General features: G+C 41.9%; 1 protein-coding gene across 1 annotated transcript in view; it reads left to right on the top strand.

The window, feature by feature from the left end:
- Nucleotides 1-10,089, top strand: part of CAP2 (cyclase associated actin cytoskeleton regulatory protein 2) — a 142,150-nt gene that overhangs the window by 1,601 nt on the left and 130,460 nt on the right. The window lies entirely within an intron of this gene.

Below are 10,089 nucleotides of genomic sequence, written 5' to 3' on the forward strand. Positions count from 1 at the left end.
TCTATGGTTACTAGAGTCTAATTAGACTACAAGCCTCTTGAGAGCAAGGATGGGTTGTTTGATAGTTCCTACGGCACCAAACGGTATTTGGCTCATACCATGTAATGGATAGACAATAAAAGTTTGTAAAATAGTTGATTCAGTACCTTAAGTGTAGCAGGAGCTTGACTTCTTGAATATACTGCATATTTTGCAAGGAAAGGCAGCTTCTCCCTGAGTCCTGAAATTTAAAAAATTCTTACTATTACAATCAAAATGTCATATAAATATTTCTTATAAAGAGAAAAAGAAGTTGACTATGAGAAATCAGGAAGGAGATTATCAAGGTGGTTTTTGCTAGTAGGAAGTAGGTTTTTGTTCCCCATAGTTAATGTGAGAAGTAATTTAATTTGTTGATAAAGTGTAGGATTTGGTAAACTTTTGAGTTAAGAGCTGGATAGTAAACATGTAGGTTTTGCAGGCAACTACTCGATTCCACGGTTATAGTTTGGAAGCAGCTAAAGACAGTACCTAAAGGAATGGTATGGCTGTGTTTCACTTTATTTACAGACATTGAACCTTGAAGGTCATATGGTTTTCACTAGCAACAAAATATTTTTCTCATTTTTTCCAGTCATTAAAAACTGTAAAAACCATTCTTAGCTTGAGGGAGGAGCAGATAACACAAAAGTAAGAGAGAGGGAAATGGATTTGTGCTGCTGGTGGTAGTTTGCTACTCCCATTGACTCACTCTGTGCTAGAATTTGGCAAGGAACGTTTTGAAAGAATAAATGGGCCACATTCTATTGAGGGCCTGTTGTACCCTGGTAGTTAAGTTAAATACCCTCAAGAAAAGCATTAACTTATTTTGAGCATTATGGTGTTTTCTTTTGTTTTGAATATTTCCTAACATCTTTTTGCATGAGGTTTTGTTTTTATTAACTATGTAACATTTTATTATGTAACATGTAACAATAATATGCTAAGTCTAGGTAAGTTATGAACATTATATTCAACTGTACAACTGTGAATTCATCACTAGGTTTAGAAACTAGGGCTTAAGAACTAGATAGTTGTGAAAAGATAGCCCATATAATGGGAGAAAATATTTGGGAATCATATATCTGATAAGGGACTTGTACCCACAACATATAAAGAGTTCTTACAAGTCAATAATAAAAAGAAAACGAATCCAATTTTAAAATGGGCAAAGGATCTTAATAGCTATCTCCAAAGAAGATATACAAATGGCAAATAAGCCCATGAAAAGATACTCAACGTTATTACTCATCAGGGAAATACAAATCAAAACCATGATGGGATGCCACTTCATACTCACTAGCATGGCTATAATTAGGCAGATAATAACAAGTGCTGGTGAGGATGTGGGGGCATTGGAACCTTCATACACTGCTAGTGGGAATATAACATGGTGCCCTCACTTGGAAAAGTTTGGCAGTTCTTCAGATTAAACATAGAGTTACCATACGACCGAGAAATTCCATTGTAAATATGTGTCCAAGAGAAATTAAAACATGCTCACAAAAAAACCTGTACACAGATGTTTATAGCAACACCATTCATAATAGCCAAGAGGTGGAAACAACCAAACGACCATCAGTTGATGAGCGGATAAATAAAAGGTGGTATATCCATAGAGAGAGATATTATTTGGCCATGAAAAGGAATGGAGTACTGTCACATGCTACAGCATGGATGAATCGTGAAAACATTCTGCTAAGTGAAAGAACCATTCAGAATATCACATATTGTATGATCTATTCTTATGAAAATGTCCAGACCAAGGAAATGTATAGAGCTAGAAAGTAGATTTCTTGTTGCTTAGGGCTGATGGGGCTGGAGGTGGGTTGGGTAGGGAAGTGATAGATAAAGGTCACAGGGTTTCTGAACTGAAACATGAAAATATTCTCTAATTGACTGTGGTGATGGTTGTGTTTATCTGTGACTACCCTAAAAACCATCGAGTTGTACACTATAAGTGGGTGAATTGTGCGGTATGTGAATTACATCTCAAAAAATTTGTTAAAGAAAATGAACAGAAGACTGGGGAAAAAAGTACTAGATTGTTAGCTCTCTGGTTGCATGTTTATGTTTTTCTTCTGTGCCTGCTCTCATGTCCCTCCCAACCCTGGATTTTGTGTTCATTATTTTCCAGTTTATTGTAAACCAGTTTTATCACATATGTATGTATTCCTAAACAATAGTGTTTAGGTTTGGTTTTTGATGTATAAGAAAAGTATGTATAATCTCGCATTCTTTTTTTCTGTTTTTTGAGATGGAGTCGCTCCCTGTCACCCAGGCTGGAGTACATTGACACAGTCTCAGCTCACTGCAATGTCTGCCTCCCTGGTTCAAGTGATTCTCCTGCCTCAGCCTCCCACGTAGCTGGGAATACAGCTGTCTGCCACCATACCCAGCTAATTTTTGTATTTTTAGTAGTGAAGGGGTTTCACCATGTTGGCCAGGCTGATCTCAAACTCCTGACCTTAGGTGATCTGCCCACCTCAACCCCCCAAAGTGCTGGGATTACAGGTGTGAGCCACTGTGCCCTGCCTCATCTTGAATTCTTAAAATTCAACATTAGGTTATTAAGAATCACCCACATTGTTGCATGTAGGTATGCAATTTTTTTTGGCAAATATTCCATGATTTATTTTACCATTCTCTTGTTGACGGGCATTTGGGTTGGTTCCCATGTTTTGCTCTTACAAAGAATGCTGCTTTGAAGGCTTTTTTCCATGTATCTTGGCACACATGTGCAAGAGTTCTTCAGTGTGAATGTGCCATGTTTTTTAATGGCAAAAAAAACAAACAAAAAACCCACCCTGATTCTCCTTTGAACTTACACATTGATGGCATATAACCACTTACTCATTTCTTCAAATCCAGATAAAATGACTAGATGACATTCTGACTTCTCATCCTATTTACATTCTAGTTGTAAATGTATTTCCCCATGTTTTAAGAAGTGTGGAAAAATCTAAAACTTCACAACTGAATTTCACAGCAGGACCTTTTAACCCAGTCACTCATGGGCATCGTCATCTCCTTATGTCACCTGGATTTAGGATTGGAGGGAGGACAACTTTATTATTACACCAAAGGAACAGTATGAAGGCACATGAATGGTTACTGAACCTCACTAAAATTTGCCTTGTATTGTGTATCATAATAGGTGGTCTAGTATTTCCGATATGATTTAGTTAGGTAATTCTGATAACAATGAGTCTTGAGCAGTTTCTAGATCTGTCGTTGACTTTGGCTGTAAGCATTTGCCATTCATTCAGACATTTGTCCTTGAACTTGGAAGAGGGAAACACCTAAAGTCAGAACAAACCATTATAAGGAATTTTAAAATTATTTTTACTGTTTTAAGATACACATAAAATTTACTATTTTAAACATTTTTTTTTTGAGACGGAATTTTACTCTTGTTTCCCAGTTTGGAGTGCAATGGCGCGATCTTGGCTCACCGTAACCTCTGCCTCCCAAGTTAAAGTGATTCTCCTGCCTCAGCCTCCCAAGTAGCTGGGATTACAGGCATGCAGTACCACGCCCAGCTAATTTTGTATTTTTAATAGAGACGGGATTTCTCCATGTTGGTCAGGCTGGTCTCGAGCTCCTGGCCTCGGGTGATCTGCCTGCCTTGGCCTCCCAAAGTGGGATTACAGGCACGAGCCACTGTGTCTGGCCTGTTTTAAACATTTTTAAGCATGCTATTCAGTGGCATTCAGCTCATTGCCACTGTTGTGCAACCATTACCATTGCCCATCTCCAGAACTTTTTCATAATGCGAAACTGAAACTTTGTACTCACTAAACATAACTCTGGATTTTCCTCCTGCAGAGTCCATGGTAACCACCATTCTACTTTCTGTCTGAATTTGCCTGTTCTAAGACCTTATACAACAGTTGTCCTTTTGCTACATGAGCTTTTTTGTTTGTTTGTTTTTAAGATGGAGTCTTGCTCTGTCACCCAGGCTGGAGTGCAGTGGCACCACCTAGGCTCACTGTAACCTCTGTCTCCCAGGTTCAAGCAATTCTCTTGCCTCAGCCTCCTGAGTAGCTGGGATTACTGGCACGCACCACCCCACCCGGCTAATTTTTGTACTTTTAGTAGAGATGCGGTTTCACCATGTTGGCGAGGCTAGTCTTGAACTCCTGACCTCAGGTGATGCACCTGCCTCTGCCTCCTAAAGTGCTGGGATTATAGGGATGAGCCACCGCACCCGCCTACCTGATCTTTTATTTCCGGGGGAATTCCGTCTTGTTGTGTTTCTGGCTTTAGTAGACGCTTTTCCCACTTTAGGAAAATATGGCTTCTTTCACTGAGAAATTATATGAAAGGATTGTTTCCCTTTCTGCAAATAGCCCTATACAGAGAGGCACATAGGACGTTGTCTAAAACCAGAAGAAGAAATTTTGACTGTTATGAATGGGGTCTTCATCTGCACTGTCTGGTTAATTATACTTATAATAATCCTGGCTTCTCATTGAACACTTAGCCAACTGCAGAAGGTGCATTGGCCCCTAATTCTTAAAATTTCTCATTTACCTGATACATGGATGAAGTAGATAACCATTGATGTTCCTGTTAGCCCTCAGCTTTTCACAATTTAAACGCCATTCTGCAATATAGAAGTCTGATCTAGGCCAGGTGTGGTAGCTCACGCCTGTAATCCCAACACTTTGGGAGGCCGAGGCAGGCATATCACGAGGTCAAGAGATCAAGACCATCCTGGCCAACCTGGTGAAACCCCGTCTCTACTAATAATACAAAAATTAGCTGGGCCTGGTGGTGCGTGCCTGTAATCCCAGCTACTTGGGAGGCTGAGGCAGGAGAATCATTTGAACCAGAAAGTCGGAGGTTGCAGTGAGCCGAGGTCGTGCCGCTACACTCCAGCCTGGAGACAAAGTTAGACTCCATCTCAAAAAAAAAAAAAAAAAAGAAAAAGTCTGATCTCAAATCTTTTTTGTTTTGATGGGAAGGGGTATTCTGAGAGGCTGAAGGAAGGTTCCAGGAGACTGAACATAGAAGCGAGGTGACCTAAATGCTAGTTCTGAAGAGGAGGATGGTTCCTGGGGAAGTGAGATGCTGGAGACAGCAGAGACAGACCTGGGGTACATAGACAGCTTGGTTGTCTTGTGTCTAATATTGTGCTCGATTTAATGAGAAAATAACCTCTATTACTTTGCATCAGTCCATTAGGAAATCCAGAGAAATTCTGGGATCCACTGCTTGACTTACTCCCCCTACGTTGAGTGACTGCTCTGTCCCTAGCATCTGGGGATGCAAAAATGAAGGTCAAAGACGGAGGGTAGAATGAATGGAAGATGACACGCTGTAAACATAAGTCTCAAAGGATCTATTCTGGTGATTTGTCATCATTTCCTATTTGCTTCTAGTTTTAGTCAGAGAAGAATTCACTGGATTCTTATGAAAATGAATTAGTTTATCCTAAGGCAACAAGAACAGTCAAATTGGACTACGCTAAGAAAATGGGCGGAACATAATTTCAGAACGAGGTAAAATGGGCTTCCAGGTGGTGGATGTATCGTTCAGTCTGGTTATAGTGTGATATACTGGAGTTGGAGATGTGCATTTGTAATCTTAGTTTGGAAGCTACCATGGTCTGAATGTTTATGTCCTCCCAAAATTCATACGTTGAAGTCCTCACTGCCATTGTGAAGGTTTTAGGAGTGAGAGGCCTAATAGTTGCACCTGCTGCCACATCCAGCTAATTTTTGTATTTTTAGTAGAGATGGGGTTTCACTATGTTGTCCAGGCTGGTCTTGAACTCCTGACCTCGCGGTCCCCCCGCCTTAGCCTCCCAAAGTGCTGGGATTACAGGCATGAGCCACGCCACTGCGCCCAGCCGCCCAGGTTTCTTTTGAAGAAAGCTTTAGGTGCCTGTGCTGCTGCCCCCTGTTCTGCCACACAGTTCTGTGACTGCAGCCGCGGGTGGGAAAGAAAAATGCAAACAAACCCCCAAACCTGGGCTTTCCTCACACTCTTCTATTAGCCGGGGTCCCCTTTCCAGTTCTTCTAGCCAGAAAGAAGAGGTTCTGTTGGAGTGTTCGCTACCTGCACCCCCATACAGTTCTGACTTCAGGACGACCCTGAAGAAAAAAATGAGAAAAAACCCCAGCATTTTACTCCCAAATGAGTTCCCTTTTCAATTTTTATTCTCGATTCATCTACTATTGTTTTGTCTTTTGGAATCTGAGAGTTGCCTTTTGTGTTTTTAATTTTTGGTAGAGACGAGGTTTTACCACGTTGGCCAGGTTGGTCTTGAACACGGGTTGGAGACAGGCTGAAGTGGGCTTCTTCCTTCTGGAGTTGCCTGGTAGCCCCTTTCTCTTTTTGAAGCTTTCTCTTGTTTCCTTTTTCTCCTGTTTCTTCCACACCAATCTTTTCTTCCCACTTTACCTACTTTCTCTGTTTCCCCTTTTACTTTGGCCTCCCAGGCTCAAAGAGCAAAAAAAGAAGAACCTGTAGTTTTTCAGTGGTCAATAGCATGAGTTGAAACCTCTTATTGATTGTGTTGAAGTAATAAATTGAGGCTGGGAGCGGTGGCTAATGCCTGTAATCCCAGCACGTTGGGAGGCCAAGTCAGGAGGATCACTTGAGCCCAGGTGTTCAAGGTTGCAGTGAGCTGTGATTGCACCACTGCGCTCCAGCCTGGGCAATTCTGTTTTTTAAGACAGAATGATACCCTGTCTTAAAAAAGAAAAATTGGCCAGGTGTAGTGCGTCACACCTGTTATTCCCAGCACTTTGGTGGATCACTTCAGGTCAGGAGTTCAAGACCAACCTGGCTAACGTGGTGAAAGCTCGTCTCTACCAAAAAATTTAAAAAAATTTAGCCGGGTGTGGTGACGCAAGCCAGTAATCCCAGCTACTCAGGAGGCAGAGGTTGAAGTGAGCTGAAATTGCCACTGCACTCCAGCCTGGGTGACAGAATAAGACTCCTAAAAAAATTTTTTTTTAATTAAAGTCAAGTGTGAAAGTAGATCCAGGAAGCTGGAGACACATGAAGAAGCTGAACAAGCAGAAGGGGCCTGAAGGAATGCTTGGGCCAAATCCATCACCTGGCTATTTTATTTTACATCAAATGATCACACTTGCATTTGTTGGTAATTTCTATTCATAAAACTGGCCCAGCACTTAAGAACTGATCCTTAGGGTTTTTCTTTTTTCATTTTCTTTTAAGAGAGTTGCTGAATCTGTTATTTAATGGCACATAATTACAATGAATGCTGGTACATTTTGAGATTACAAGGAATTTCAACAAACCCTATTACTCATTGTTGAAGTCCATTAGTATTGCTATAAAGGATACCCGAAATGAATGTTTAAAGATAAGAGGTTTATTTGGCTCACAGTTCTGCAGGCTGTACAAGAAACACCTGTTTCTGGTCAAGGCTTCAGGCTGCTTCCATTCATAACGAAAGTTGACGGGAAGCTGGAATACGCAGATGACATGGCGAGAGAAGAGGCAGGAGGAGGGGAGAGGTGCCAGGCTCTTTTTTTTCTTGCCGCTCTACAGCTTACAAATGGATGCCAGCCTCTTTTTAACAACCAGCGCTCTTGGGAACTAATAGAGCAAGAACTCACTATAGTGAGAATGGCACCAAGCCAGTCATGAGGGGTCCACTCCCGTGACCCAAACACCTCCCACCTCCCATTAGACTCTTCCTGGTGATCAGATTTCAACATAAGATTTGGAGGGGATCAAACAAACCGGACCCTAGCACTCATCATTCCAGAGAGACAAGGCATTCTTCAAACTGAAATGACAGAATTTCATAAAGTAAAACATTTCTAGTCATGAGAAGTAACTGACCATATGAAATGATATCCTCTTTTATGCTTTTGGTCCACGGTGCTTTTGATACCCCGTGGCTTGCAGGCCGAGGTGATTTTGCAGTGTGCGTGTTCTGTGGTGTGATTTGAGACCTGTGGTGTGTGAGGCCGGGCACAGTGGCTCATGCCTGTAATCCCAACACTTTGGGAGGCTGAGGCGGGTGGATCACCTGAGGTCAGGAGTTCGAAACCAACCTGACCAGCATGGCAAAACCCCATCTCTACTAAAAATACAAAAAATTAGCTAGGTGTGGTGGCAGGCGCCTGTAATCCCAGCTACTCGGAAGGCTGGGGCAGGAGAATCACTTGAACCCAGGAAGTGGAGGTTGCTGTGAGCCAAGATCACGCCGTTGCACTCCAGCCCGGGTGTCAAAGTGAGACTCATGTCTCAAAAAATTAAAAAAAAAAAAAAAAAAGAAGTGTGTGAGATGTTACTGTCAGTGCGTCTGGAAGATAGAAGTGGAACACTTGCTATGGTAATTCAGGGATTGAGCACTCACTGGGTACAGATCGCAGTGATGAGTGCCGTGGACCATTCAGAGAGAAGTTATAATAATGGCATGTTTATATTCAGAGATGAGTGCTGTGGACCATTCAGAGAGAACTTATAAAAATGGCATCACTTTATAGTTGCAAAGTTCATGCTGGCCTTTCATCTTCCCAAGAATCCTGAGGCATGTGTTATTATTGGGTAGATAATAGTTACAATGTATTTCCAGAAGTCCCCTGAGCTTTAGGTCCCTACTCGTAACTGCCGACTGTAGGCACTTCAAATGCAGATGCTCTGACTCTGAATGCCTCTGCCCTGGCCACCTCCACTCCCTATCTGTGTTTTGATTGGCACCACCTTCCCTGAAGCAAAACATCTAAGACATCCTAGTTTCTCCCCTTCCCTCCAAACCCCCAACCATTTAATCTTCTCTCAAACCTTGCCTAATCTAAACTTCCCTTAGATCTTCTTCAATCTGCTGTCACTTTCTTAGTAAATTCCCAACTCCCCTCCCAACCCCACCCTTCTAACTACTCATCAATTCCTTGTTTCTCATGCTTTGTTACATAGCTCCTGGCGCATAATGAATGTTCATTCAGTATTTACTGGTCATTCATGCTTCCATGCCTTTGTATATGCGAGCCATAGGCTCTGGGATGCCTTTACTTATTTTTCTTCTTCTGAATACCATCCTCTCAACTTTGAGACTTAATTTGGTTCCTGTCATCACTTTGGTAGCCTCTCTAGTTCCCTGGGCTCAGTTGCATGTCTGCCTTTTTTGAGCTTCCCTTCCCACGTGCCCCCATCGCATTCCTGCACACCTCTGTTAAGGTAATTCTCAAAGTGTGGGTCTATGTACTCTGAAGAGTGCTTCTTAAAAAGGCAGATTCCTGGGAATACCCAGAACTACTGCATCAGTATTGTTGAGGGTAGGGCCCAGGAGCCTGCATTTAGGAACCCTCGCCTCTCCCGGAGTGATTCTTACACAGAGGAAAAGGAGTAGTGAGAACCAGTGTTTTGTTCACTCACCTGCCTGGGCCCCTACAACTAGTTCCAGGCGTGGGGAGTTTGGCCACTTGGAGCAGCCTCTGGGTAAGTGTCACCAGCACTTCTGACTGTTGGGAGATGAGAACAGCAAAGTTACTCAGATTTCATGGTTTTTAACTGCATCTTTACTAAGAGGCACAATCCTTTTTCATGTGTTTGTTTTTAAACCTTTTTTGAGTTATAATTTTATATGCCATAAAATTGACCTGTTTTAAATATCCTAGGCAACCCCTAACCTAATTTCTGTTTCTATAGATTGGCCTTTTCTAGATATTTCTCTTTTTGTTCTTTCTTTCTTTTCTTTTTTCTTTTTCTTTTTTGAGATGGAGTCTCGCTCTGTTGCCCAGGATAGAGGGCAGTGGCGCCATCTCGCCTCCCAGGTTCAAGCAATTCTCCTGCCTCAGCCTCCCCAGTAGCTGGGACTAAAAGTGCACACCAGCACACCTGGCTAATTTTTTGTTTTTTAGTAGAGACAGGGTTTTGCCATGTTGCCCAGGCTGGTCTCAAACTCCTGAGCTAAGGCATTTCTCCCGCCTTGGCCTCCCAAAGTCTTATAAATGGAATCATACAATACACGATCTTCTTGTCTAACTTTCATTTAGCATAATGTTTTTGAAGTTCACTTGTTTTGTAGCATGTATCAGTATTTCATTCTTTTTCATGGTTGAATAATATTCCATTATAATA

The sequence above is a fragment of the Cebus imitator genome, unplaced genomic scaffold (assembly GCF_001604975.1).
Source record: "Cebus imitator isolate Cc_AM_T3 unplaced genomic scaffold, Cebus_imitator-1.0 Scaffold21, whole genome shotgun sequence".
Classification (NCBI taxonomy): Eukaryota; Metazoa; Chordata; class Mammalia; order Primates; family Cebidae; genus Cebus; species Cebus imitator.